Here is a 13,629-nt window from a genome sequence, read left to right on the forward strand (position 1 = left end):
TGTCTGAGTACACAGTGGGAACTGGTGGGGTTTTTTCCTTTTTTTTTTTTTTAAATGCTATATTTGGATAAGATATTTTTAAAATTTTACTCATCATTTCAGTGGTCACCCACAATGGAACAAAAGATAGGACTGAGACAGTGGCCCTGACACTTTTTGTACATTTCTGGCTGAAGAACTTCTTGTTCTTCGATTTGTTAAACAAAGCATGGAGGCTTTGCAAATGCACCTTGGCAGAGGGAGTTTCCTGGTGAATAACAGGCTTCCATCTGGGTTCGTGTGGATTTAAAAGGAGTGTTTGGATGATGTGGTACATTGCTGAGCTAGGCTCCAGAAAGACATCAACAAGTGTTGTACTGGTTTATGTAAAGTCCAGCAGTTAAATACCATGTTAAACATGTAAAGCGTAATCTTAATGGCTTTTTATGAGAGTTTCGGGCAAAAGTATGATGGTATTATGCTGATGATATTAACACATGCAAGAAAAGAATTCTTTGCAAGGGTCCCAGCATTAAATGGTTCCGTAAGGTACAGATTTTATTCCAGCCTTGCAGTTTATAGATTGTGACTTCATTTTTCCCAACACTGTATTAAAATGTCTTGCTGTTTCTTGAAATCTACCGCATCTCCACTGGGAGATTTTATTTGAATTTGAGAACTTTCCTAGGAAAAGTAAATGTTTCTAAATCATGAAACCATTCCTTGGAACTTTCATGGCCACTCACTCTCTTGTATTAATTTGAAAACTGTTCCTCCTTCATTTTAATATCGAGTCCTTTAGGAACTTTCTGCTCTAAACAATTCTACAGCTTGAGTAAGGATCTAGTTGTCTGTCAAGTGCTAGTTCAGTATTGTGCTCTTTTCTTTTTTCAGTCATGGTACTTACTGCAGATGTTACCAGTTTATCTAATTTCTGAGGGAGCACAGGAGGGGAGAAAAGCGGAGAGAAAAAGAGCAGACAAAGGAGGGGGATGCTTGTTTACAGTGTGCTGTATGTCCACACTAGAGACTACTTCTCTGCTCTGGTTCCTGGAGGCACAGATCACATTCTAATGGATCTGTGCACTTTGATGTAAGGAAAAATGGAAAACTGTAATGTTTACCTGAAACTTTATTTTCTTTAAATTATAAGTTTGCATCACCTTAAGTCAGCTTAGTTAATTATGCTAAAAAGTGGAAATTGACCTTTTAGAATTTTAATTTGTTACTAAGTAGAGCATAGCTTGTTTAGTAGAATGAGAAATTAATTGAAGTATGCTTATAAAAATTGCTGTTTAGGAAAGCACCTCTTACTGGAAAATACAGGGCTTATGTAGTATGATACAGCTTCACAGAAAGCAGTGATGTGCAAGGAAAGTGACCAACCATATTAACAGATTTGGATATGAGTGAAAAGCAGGTATGTCAAATTTAATTTTCCTTTGTGGCAGGTTTGACTCTTGTTCCATTGCTTAATGGTGAGGAATTCAATTTGCTGTTACCATTAGACTTTTCCAGCTGCAGTCTTACTCCTACTCAATCTGCTATCATTTGGCTTCAGGCTATTCCAGGCTTCAACGCAGATGAGAAAACAAACAACCCCTGCCATCCAAACCCAAACTAAAACCAAAGCCCTTTTAAAAGAGTTTTCCTTGCCTTTTTTACCCGTGCTTTGACATACATACTCTGTCTTGGGATTTGAGATATTCTTTATTCAAGTTTTATATACTGTGCCTACCCAGCAAACTTTAAGGGACTAAGACTTAATACATGATTAATTGCCTTTGCTAGTTAGGGGGGGTCTGAACTACATCTTTGTGGGATGTCAAAAGAAAACGAGTCTGTTTTCAGGTTTCAAAAAGGGGAATGATTTTGTTAAGAAGAACTTTACATCCAGTCCCTGGAAAATTTCGAGAAATATTTAAGAGGCATAGATAAATTTTTGAAGTGAAACCTTGGAATTCAAAGGTTGTATAAAGCATACTTTCTATCAGTAATATGCATCTACTTCCATTCCATCTTCACCTTTTGAGCATTTTATTCTTGCTCCTTCCCAAGCTGCTTTATTTTCTTTTCTTTCCTGAACCTTCACCATTCTCTGTCTTCATGGTCCTTGAAAAGAGGAAATGTTGATTATAGTGTTCTTGAACAAAAAACTGGTGAGATTTTTACAGGGTAATGCATCAGCCTTCATGTTGTAGATTTATGTCATGGCTGAGTTTCTTAATTTGGGGTTTGCTTAGTTTTAAATCCCAGCATCGACTTCTGAAAGTACTTCAAGGTGTACGTTTTCAGTGTGCCCTCAGTTCCTAGCAGTCAAACTTGTTTTAGAAGCTTATTCTCAATGAGGCAAACTTTACAGTAGGGCACAGGACACCGGCACTATCCTATTGTTTAAAAGGAGCCATTTGTTTGCTTCTGGAAAATGTGGGAACTGTGAAGGAGCCAGTGTTGCAAATTTGCTGTAATCAAAACCCAATGAGACTGATTGTCAGGAAGAAAACAAACAAACAAACATAATACTAGTGAAAGAAAAGTTTAGGAAGTGGGCCTGGTGAGGTTATTTTTAAACATGTAAATTGGTTGAGTGTTATCAGTAACACTTTACTTGAACTGCAGCCAATGCTTTGCCAATTTTTCTGCTTAGCTACTTAAAGATTAAATTAAAGTATTTTACAACTAACTCTTTTTCTGTCTAGAACTTTTGTTTTCAAGATCTACAGATATGGAATAAATCATTAAAAAATCAAAGTTGATTTTTTTCTACAGTAGAGAAGCAATGCAATATGCTGTCTGTTAAACAGATTTATGGAGATCATTGGAGGCTGCTGAGCATAGGTCTAGAAAATCATATAATATATAATTCGTATAATTATAAATACAAGCACAGTCTTTGTCAAGCTTTATGGATCACCTGCTTCTAAAATAGAATCATAGAATCTTTAAGGTTGGAAAAGACCTCTAGGATCATCAACTCCAACCATCAACCCAACACCACCACGTCTACTAAACCATGTCCCAAAAGTGCCACATCTACACGTCTTTTAAATACCTCCAGGGATGGTGACTCAACCACTTCCCTGGGCAGCCTGTTCCAATGCCTGACAACTCTTTCAGTGAAGAAATTTTTCCTAATATCCAACCTAAACCTCCCCTGATGCAACTTGAGGCCACTTCCTCTTGTCCTATCATTTGCTACTTGAGAGAAGAAACAATCACCCACCTTACTACACCCTCCTTTCAGGTGGTTGTAGAGGGCAATAAGGTCTCCCTTCAGCCTCCTCTTCTTGAGGCTAAACAGCCCCAGTTGCCTCAGCTGCTCCTCATAAGACTTGTGCTCTAGACCCTTCACCAGCTTCGTTGCCCTTCTCTGGACACGCTCCAGCAGCTCAATGTCTGTCTTGTAGTGAGGGGCCCAAAACTGAACACAGTGTTCGAAGTGCAGTCTCACCAGAGCCAAGTACATAGGCCCCAAGAGCAGAAAAAATACAGATTAACGAATAGTGTATTCTGTGCTTCGATGTCTTGAGTTCCGTTGCTTCTGAAATCTGATTTTCCCAAAGCTCTGTAGAGATTACAAGCAGTAAACTGACTGTATTTTGGTTGCTATGAACAAATGAGGAATTTGAAAATGCAGAAACAAGAAAGCAGCAATTGATCCCGGTGTTACACAGGAACATCTGTCTGGAGTTTCAAAGGCAGCTATCTATCAGCTAAGGCAGATTGTCTGTCTGTCTGTGTAAGGATTGTGTGAGCTTGTTGTGTCTATATTGAAGCTGCTATTGTTCTCCTGCTGTGCAATGACAGATGGATGTGTCTATCCTGAGAGATCTGCGACTTTTGGCTGACTTGTACTTTCCAAATCCATGCATAATAGAGCTTGCTCTAGTCCTTCAAGAGGGAAGAAAAACAAAAATAGGAAAAACACCCAACACAAATGAAACATGTGGTGCCAGGCTGTATTGTGAAATCATCAAAAGTATATTCCTTTCTTCTTTTTCAAGACAGGTTATTTTTCTGAAGGGGAGCTATCAGCTTTTGGTTTATTTTTGTAAGGATATAACATATCCACTGTATATGTATGTATATAATTTCCTTGGCCTTAGATAAAACAAGTTATGGTGCTATTCTAGAGTATTCACATAGACAACCTAAAACTTGGGATCCTGAAAAAAATGATGAAGGAGACTGAATTTATTGACGGTTTAGGAGGGGAAGGTATATAATTCAGAAATACATGTTTTATTTTCTAATGACATGAATTAACATGTCATTAGAAATGTTGATTAGTTTTCTAATGACACGAGTTTGCTTTACTTCATAGGTAGCATAAATGTATGTTAATTGGGGTAATAAATATATTTTATGTATCTGAAAACAAGGTTAGTCTGGCAAAATCTTATTAAAAACATTCATCTCTCTTCAGCTTAGATAAATGTGTTTTTGTCTTGAACTAAATGATCCTAACATTAGAAAAGGAGAAAGAATTAGCACTTGTTTTGGAACATCTGTAGGAAAAGTACTACTGAATTCATTGGAATCCCTGTTATGAAGTAAAACTAGGTGCCGATGCTTACTTTTCAGTTTGCCATTGTTTAGGTCAAACACTGGCATTTTTGCTTCGATGGTGTTTCCTCTGCATGTTTGTGAATTGTTAAGGTCTGCTAAGGCAATCTGTTAGTCAAGTATGCACCACTGTAATTGTTTAAACTGGGAGCTATAAACCATCCTTCTAGACTGAAGGATCTGTTTAAACAAAGTGTTTATTTAAGTCCTGTACAAATACATAATGAAGAGCTATGTATTGTAGAAGGGGAAAACATGGTATGGGGGGGGTGTCAAGGCACCAATTTTCTTTTCCAGGATGTTTTGTTGTTATGTGAATTGTAAGTGCATATTTTTAAATTACTAGGAAGACGACTATTAATTTAGTTAAATGTTTGGCCTGCCTTTCCTCATGCTTTGCTTTTGACTGGTGTATTACAGCTCATCCCTTTGTTACCTTTAGTTCTGTACAGAATAGTTGAAGGAACCGGACAAGGCAATGTGACATGTATGTGTTACACTGACACACCTGGACACATGGTGGAACCATATTGCTCCCAAAGGATCAGCCAGTCAGTATGTCTCTCTTTTTCTTAAACTAGTAAGAAACTGTCCAATCTAATTCCTTCAACTGCCATGTTCTGTGAAAGTGATTTCTTTCTGTTTATATATTACCCTATAAATGAAAAAGAATTTGGTTCAATTTGCTGCAGTGTATTTGAAGTCCAGTATAGGTATTGGTCTTGTTCAGTAAAATTTTGATCCAAATGTCAATGGAAAGAGTCCTGCTTACCTAAATTGATGTTTGCCAATGTGGATCAAGAATCTGTGCTGGCTGTTTTTCTGAATGATTCTTCAGATGTCATGGTAATGGTATGATTGATATGAGCCAAGCCTTTGCTGAGCGATAAGGTATACATACTTACTACTGGCAAAACCCATTTCAATTTCTGAATTTAATTAATGAAATGTGGACATTTATCAGGAGTAAGGGATAAGAAATGTGCTGATCCAGTCCTTCATCCATGGATGTTATTGTGGTTCTCTCTAGTATGCTAGTATTCAGTTCAGTTCTTCTAAGGGGGTTTTGGGTAAGTCTCTTAACTGGTCTAGTGCTCTACTGTCTGATGAGATACATCACTGTATTGCCAGCATACAGAAGATGTGAGGCCTTGTACTTGCTTGAGTCCCATATATGCATTGAACACAGCAAACTGAAATTGTACAGTAACTCTGCACCAGTAATATCACAGGACCCCAAGCTGATCAAGCTAAAAGAATAAATATGGATATTCTACCAATTAATGGGTACTGGTAAAGGGAGAGATTCTACTGTTTTACTTTCTGGGCTACAGGTAGGTTTGAAACCACAATGCATGTGCTAACCTAACTCAGCATCTGTAGTGGCAGCTAGCAGTGATGGAGAATGGAACCAGAGTGCATAAATACCAGAAATTATCTGTGTTGAGTAAACTGGTGAAATAGTTTTTGATGGCTGTCTCTTGCTCTTGATTTTCTTTCTCTTTAAAAACTGACTTCTCTTTAATTTTTCTTCTATTAAAGAAAAAAGAGAGAGAGAAGCACCTTTTGAGGTGCCTTGAAGGCCAAATAGGTTAGTGTTACCAATATTTAAATTAGTGCACATATGATAGGATTGCTTCTGACAGTACTGGCAGGCTGCTTTAACTGATTAGTGCATAACAACACATATTAGTTGAGTAAGGTCTTCATGTGCTGAATCCAGTGTTCAGCGTACCTTCTAGGTGACCTGACATTTCCATTTACTTCAAGGCAGGTACAGAAAAAAAGATTGCCTTCTTGCTATTCCTGCTGCATTCTCTGTGTCCTGACAGGCTGTCAGAATGACTTGTGTCTCTCCTGTTGTTGACAGGGTGAGCTGTCTCCAGTCTCATGGAGAATTTCTTAAATATAGGCCTTTTTAGGCACTCACATTTTTGGAAAACTTGGCAGGAAAGAGAGAGTGCTGACTGCAATTGAGAGCTAACAGGGGATTTCCATTAGCACAATAGCCTCCTGCTGTAGCAATAGGGAATGCTTCAGACTGGCACGATGGAGACACCGGCTTCCTGCACTTTCCCAGCAGTGCAGCTGAAGGCAATACCCGAGCAGGCCCCCACTTACCAAAACTGGCCAAAGGGGTTTACTAAGTTCTTTAGAAGTGTGTTGTTAAATATCTGTTGAACCAGTCTGATTTACTGCCCCTCAACAGGCTTTTGAAGGTAAGCAACAAGGTTAGTGACTTAGGCTATTTTTTTCCTACTATCTTTTTTTTTTTTTTTTAACATTTGAACCATTGATACCCCACAGGAAGCAAACTAGTGAAATTTTTTTATCTAGATGGTCAGGAGTCACGCTTAGTAGTTTACTTCTCATAATTTTCCTCTCTGTCCTCTCCAGAGACCTCAGCATACTATTTAAGCTCATGTGTGATTAACTTACTTTGGTCTTTCACTGATTTTAATAGCTTATTATGCTCAGGTAAGAATTAGGAGGTTCCTACTGAAAAGTCAGCATTATCCTTTTCCTCTTTGTTGGGGACCCTTTAGTCCAACTCTTCAGAGAATCTTTAGGAGGACAGGAGGTGATTCTTAGAGGACTGGGGAGGGGAAAATGTAAAACTACACTCCATTCTTTCTTTCTATATATATATTTATTTTTTTTAAATGTGCGGGGAAAATGAAGGGAATTGTAAGTCTGTCAATAAAACCTTAAAGGGGAAGGGAATTATAAGCTGGTCAATGAAACCTTAATCCCCACACATTTTTTTTAACAAGTTATTAAACAGTTGCTTTATAACCACCTCTAAGATAATAAAATTGATAAGTGACCGGTATAGATTTATCAAGATCAAACTGTGTCAGACAATTGTAATTTCTTACAATAAAGGAATAAAGTTGAGCGGTAGATGGATGAAGTATCTTGACTTGTTATTTTTTTCATGTAGTGACTACATGTGATATTCTTGACGATCTCTCACATCATTCATAGAAAATGGCTGGGGAGCTCCACATGAAATCATTGTAAAGTGAACACACAAGTGGTTGAGTAAAGGTCTCCAAGTGTCATTAATGGCTCACTGTATCTTCTGTTTGGTTTTGTTCTGTATTTTTATTGGCACTTGGCTAGTAGAATACAGAGAATGTATTTCTGGACAGCAGCAAGCTGGGATGTTGTCTTAGCATGTCGAAATTCAAGATGAGCTCAGAGTGATGACGATAAATGACTTTCAAGCTGTGGTCTGCAGACTCTCTGAATCCACTGGTTGCTTATAAGGAGTCATGAAGGGTAACTAAAAAAACCGAGCTTAATTTCAGTTGGCCTAAATTCACTACATAGGGTCCTATTTTTCCACTGGAAAATTTAAAGGGGTTCCCACGTGGGAAATGTATGGTTGAAAAGCAGTTGTTTTGACAATTTGGAGAGACAGTCCAAACACGATGAGTTGAAATTCCAAAAGGTGAGCACAATTTGCTATGTTTTGCATAAGTGTTGAAAGAGGGATAAAAAGCTGAAGTAGTCTAGCCAACAAAAATCTGCAGTTTATAGCCAAAGGACAAATATCATCTGACGTGTATGAACAAGGAATGTCACATGTAAGGGGACATAGCTGTTATTCTCTGCTTAGCACTGATGAGGTCTCAGGTAGAGGGCTGTGCACAGCAGCTGTAATAAAGTGCTTCAATAGTATGACCTGCAAGAAAATTTTGAAGGAAGTGCCTTTGTTTTGTCTCACAGAAAAAAAACAAGGGTTGTGGGAGATACTGTCTTCCATTACAGGAGGGCAGAAAAAAAAGTAGTACGACTTGGGATGGATAAAATAAAAATAAGAATTGTGTTAGGTATGCAAGTTTCTGTGGCAGCTGCCTAATACCCTGCATCTATTATGTGATTTAGCCCTCAACATGTTCTCAATAACTTCTTTGTGTGCATAGTTAGGCACTGAAACAGATGGTTAAAGAAGTTGTGGAATAGCTTTTGAGATTAGAGGTTTCCAGAAACAGGGTAGACACAAAAAAGTCTCAGGGAGGATCTCACTATACTTGCTTGTATCTCACAGCAGGAAGTAGACCTTTTGAAGTCTCTTCTAGCTTGTCCTATAGTTTTACTAGTATAGGAACAACTTGAGTTAAGGAAAACTAACTGGCTCATGAAACAAGGTGTAGCTCCACAGGAATGAGCATTCATGTGGATAATTTTATGCCAGAGAGCAGTAAGGTGGTATATTTTTTCAGTGGACTTGCTTGTGACCAGAACCAACAGGAAGGTATTAGTAATGAGAAGACAGAGGTATTCTCGGCCATTTGGACCAATCTGTAAGGTTTCGTTTTGGGTTACTAGAAGGAACAGGTTCTTGTATGTCACCCAACTGGGAATCAGGGAATCTCAGTTGCTACCAGCATCCGAGTCATGCTAGTTTTCCAGGCTGAAGTATTGTCCTTCCTGAAGGCTATTGAGCATAGCAGTGAATAGGATTTGGGCAGCAAATTCTGTCCAAAAGAACTAAATCCTATTTCATGACAAACAGGACATGACAAAATTAAATCTTGGTCGATTTGTTGTTTTCCGCATAGAAAGGATGTCAGATTTAATATCACCCTCATTTTTTAGAAGAAGTTGTGAAAAAAACCTCTGTACCTAATTCTTCTTGCATTATCACTTATGCAAGAAGTACCATAACACTAAAAACCAACCAAACACCCCCCCCCAAGCTCTGCAAACCACCACATTCCTATGTAGCTGTATTTGATTTGCCAGTTTACAGACTTCCAGATAAATCTGAAGGTTCTAGATCTTGATGGAAATCGAATAGTTAACCAAAAGAAAAGGGACATTTAAGACACAAAGGGAACAGAAGTCTTAGCCTAAATGACTTCTCACTCCTTATACTGGGCAGGATCTATGTACTGCACTGGGGCATTCCTCAGATACAGGGTCCACCTATCCAATCTTGATTTCCACTGAATTAGAAAAGCTTTCTAAAAGTGGACCAACACTTAACCTCTTTGTAGAATACAGCCTTGACTTTTAAATCTGGTTGTACCTAATTTGTTTTCATGTTTGAGAGCTGGACATGGATCATGGCTTGTTTCCCAGTAGCGGATGAAATCACACATATGAGAGAGGTGAAATAATTTTTCTTATTCGTAATTTTTGTTTCCCCGCAGTAATTATACATGACTCTGTCCAAATGTGTTATGTTTTACATTATATCATGCTGTTTGCAGAAATGGTGATTAATGCTGTTTGTGAACTGGGAGGGGAGTAAGAGTCTAATGTCTGCGTACATTCTGTGCCTGTTGGTTTGTCTGCCTTCATCTGGTATTTGGCATGTCTTCCAGTATTTCATGAGAACAGAAGAATAGCCATGTTCTGGTCAGGCCAAGTGTCCATTTAGTTCCATACTTTCTCCAAAGGCAGCTAGTAAAGATGCTTGGGGAGAAAAATGTGAGAAATGCATTTCAAAATGGAAATCACATTCAAAAAGTGATTCTTTCCCATGGTTAGGTCCCTTAATTAGTGGTTTAGAGACCTCCTTGGCTAAAGGTTGCACCCAAGCATTTGTGTGTTAAATAGGCAGCGGTGGGTCTGTCATTTAAGAATTTGGGGGTTTTTTGAGTCCGTTTGTGCTTTATATGTGTCTTGCTGCAATGATTCCATAACTCAAGTATACATTGTGAAGAAAGAGCATTTCCTCAGTTGTTACAGCTTGAGGTGGTAGGTGGTGCTAGGAAGTTCAGCAGAGAGGCTGGTGGGACGTGGTCCATGTGGTCTGGCAAAAAAAATGTCTGAGTCCTGTTTAATTGTTCACTCCTATGTTAGGAGGAAACTGCATCATTCTGTGGTATTAGAGAGTTAGAAGTGTGCACAGCACATAGCCCTTCCTGCCAGCAAGTGTCTTTTGTGCAGCTTTGTTAAAAGGTGTTATCCTCACTTAGCTGTTAGGTTTCTGGGCTGGGATCTGTAGGTGCTTCTTTCTGTAATTTTTTTGCTCAGTGATTGATTTCAGCCTTCAACAGAAAGGCAGACTTCTTAGAGCTAACAGGGTACCTCTATTTTACAAAAGTAGGTGGCCAGTTGGAGCAAGGACTGTAAAATATCCTGTCAGAAGTCTTGATCAACTGTGAAGCACAAATCTGACAAAAATAAGCTTCATTAGTAGCAGTGCTCATGGAACTACTTGCTTCAATTAGTTTTCCATAGCTGTGGAATTCTTTGCCATATAAGGGTTTATTTCAGATGCAAGTTTTCCATTAGCAGGCAAACACTATAAATTTTAATTAAAATAATTCAGACTTCACTCTTCCAAAAGTCAATGAAATATCTCTCTTTGTTTTGTGTGACTTCTTCATATACTGTATTAGGAGCCTTAGTGGTGAGAAGGATTGGATGTATGACTCGTCTGTCCTTACTGCTTGCTATGTTGCATGGAGGATACTATGTATGTCCAGTTTGCAGTTCTACACTGGAAGTTGCAAGTCTGCACTAGAACATGTTGCCTACTATGTATTATTTGGAGGTGCATACCTAGAAAAACTTGAACTGGGGAAAGGAAAGACTTGGCTGGAGAGCAAAGACCAAGTTGGTGGGCGAAACATGGGGCAATATGTGGCCTGCTATGAAATACCAAACTTAATTTTAAGGGAAAGTGGTTTATGTGTCTTTCCTCTGCACATCTGTCACTGTTGTTTTGAGTTACAGAAGTCAAAAGCAAACCATAGGTTTTGGCAGGTAGGCTAATGCTTTCTAGCCCAGTGATCATAAATGATGACTTAAAACATGTTGTTTAAAATAAATCGCTTGTACTATTATCTAATAACTCACACTGTGTTTTAAGTTAGATTATTACAATCCCTTGGCTCTTCTCTATTTTAAATTGTAAAATGTCCCTTTTCTTTAGAAACAGAGAATTATGACTAGCAAGGTTTATAAGCCAAATAGATCAAATTTAGTAACCAGTAATAGTTTAAAGTTAGTCCCACTGACACAAGCAGGAACAGTTGAATTAGTGTTTAGCACTTTTTAAAAATTTACTTAGAATTTTTAACATTTTTGTTGTTGATTTAGTGATTTTTTTTTCTTTCATAGACAAGTGATTTCATATTATAATTTTATATTTGCTTTGCTGTTGATAAATACCAGTCAAAGAGGAGTGGTTTGGTGGGGGGTTCTTTGTAGCTTTGTTTCCAGGCATTATTCCAAAGTACACAGCTAAAATTCTTTATATGTTTTATTTAGAGCACGGCTTTTAATGTAAAGATCACCACTGAGTCTTTTTGATGCAGTTTTGCAAATATTTGATTCTTGTTCTTTCTTTCAAACTCAACATTACATTTAAGTGGTGGAGTGTGGCTGTTAAAAATACATGTGATTGTCCTGCATGCTGTCCTTTAAAGAGGATCATAGAATCATTTTGGTTGGAAAAGACCTTTAAGAGAGAACTCAATTTTTTCCGAACATGTGATGCTTTTGGAGAAGTCTGGTAATGAGAGAAGAGGAGAGGACACAAGAATTAATTGTGTAGAAGGTTCAAGACATCATCTTGCTGTGATGAATGTGAAGCAGAGAGCTTCCTTTGGACTATCTGTGTAAGATTGTATCCTGTTCTGCTCCTCAGTGCCCACGTCTGAAGTTTATGATGCATTGCAGATGCCTTTAGGCAGAGAATGAGCAGCCAGCTTGTCATTAATTTGTAACAGAGATTGGTGGGAACGTTGTTCCATGCCGTGGAAAGCTTGTAGTGAATTCCTTCAGTGTTAAGCAAGCTAAAAATAATACTCTAGAAAATGTATGCTTTAGCCATCCCCTTTGTTTTCTAAACATCCATTTGAAAAGGGGTTAAAACTATGCTATGAAAGTAAAAAGAAAAAGAAGTATCCTCCCTCTTTTTATTGTAATCTTGAAACTATGTTGAATATATTTAAGCAAAGGTTTTAAATTGGTCAGTAATGCTTATACAGAAGTGATTTGGGGAATTTGTCTATGTGAAATTTAAAGATTCTGTTTAGAAAACTCATATGGTTTTGTAAGCTCTTCATATCCTTCTAAGTATTTTTATGTCCTCTTCCCGCATGTTGGTTCTGTGAAGGGACTGAGGTGGACGAGCTAGCCCGTCTGCCTGTGAATAGATGAGTTGTCAAATCCAACAGCTCCCAGTAGGCAGAGCTAAGGAAGAATTGCACTCTAGATAAAACCAGTTTCCTTAGCTGCTGTTGGGAGGCATAAAGTTTCAAGAGCCATTGGTACAGCCCTTTAAAAACTGTGGTGAAACGGGTCGTAGAGGGAGAGTTGCCAGCACAGAGAGAGAACAACTGTTGGAGAGTGCAGAGATGATGTAGCTGAGGAGCCAAACACAGCTGAAGGAGGCTGGTTGCAAGGCAAAAGGAAAGCTTCCAAAAAGCAAGCAGTGACTTGCAAGTGAGGCATCTTGGCTATGCATAGATTTCTTGATCTGGTCCCCAGCTACGTTCCAGTATGAGAAGAACCAGAGGTAGCAAGCTGTCTGTATAGGCTTTAATATTGCTTTAACAATAGGATGCATTTATATTGTTTTTGAAGTAAATTTTAAAAATGTAGGTCCGTATGTCTTTTCCTTGCTGCAGAGAGTAAAGGTGTTAAAATGCTGGACAAAGCTGCAGAGGTGTGTTTCACTAGTGCATCTCCTTGAGGAGCAAATGGTCCATGGCAAGGATGTTCAGGGGAAGAAACCTGCCCGCATTGAAGGTTTCACACTTTTCTTGCTCTGGAGGGAGGCCTGGACTGGAGCCCTTTCCTGCAAATAAATAACTGCACTCATTTCCTTTGCAGAGGGGAAAAGAAAAAAGGAATTACTGGAGTATTAAGATACTGTTCTGCTCCCCAAAAATTATTGAAGCACTTGGCTGTGAAGGTGCGTTTCTGTCCTTGCTGCAAGGTAGTTCAAATTATTCCACCTCTCTTGGCCAGAGGGGCTGGAGCTGGCGGGTCACCAGCCAACCTTTCTGGTCCCACCAAAGCTGTGCCACTGCACAGGGAATGCAGCCCTCTTTGTGCAGAGAGAAAAGGGAGGTTGGCCTGACCTCATGATTTAGCTCATAGTGCTCAAGG

General features: G+C 38.6%; 1 protein-coding gene across 4 annotated transcripts in view; it reads left to right on the forward strand.

Moving 5' to 3' along the window:
* The window catches only part of LHFPL2 (LHFPL tetraspan subfamily member 2), a 125,183-nt gene that overhangs the window by 31,442 nt on the left and 80,112 nt on the right, over positions 1-13,629 (forward strand). The window lies entirely within an intron of this gene.

Source organism: Grus americana, chromosome Z (assembly GCF_028858705.1).
Source record: "Grus americana isolate bGruAme1 chromosome Z, bGruAme1.mat, whole genome shotgun sequence".
NCBI lineage: Eukaryota > Metazoa > Chordata > Aves > Gruiformes > Gruidae > Grus > Grus americana.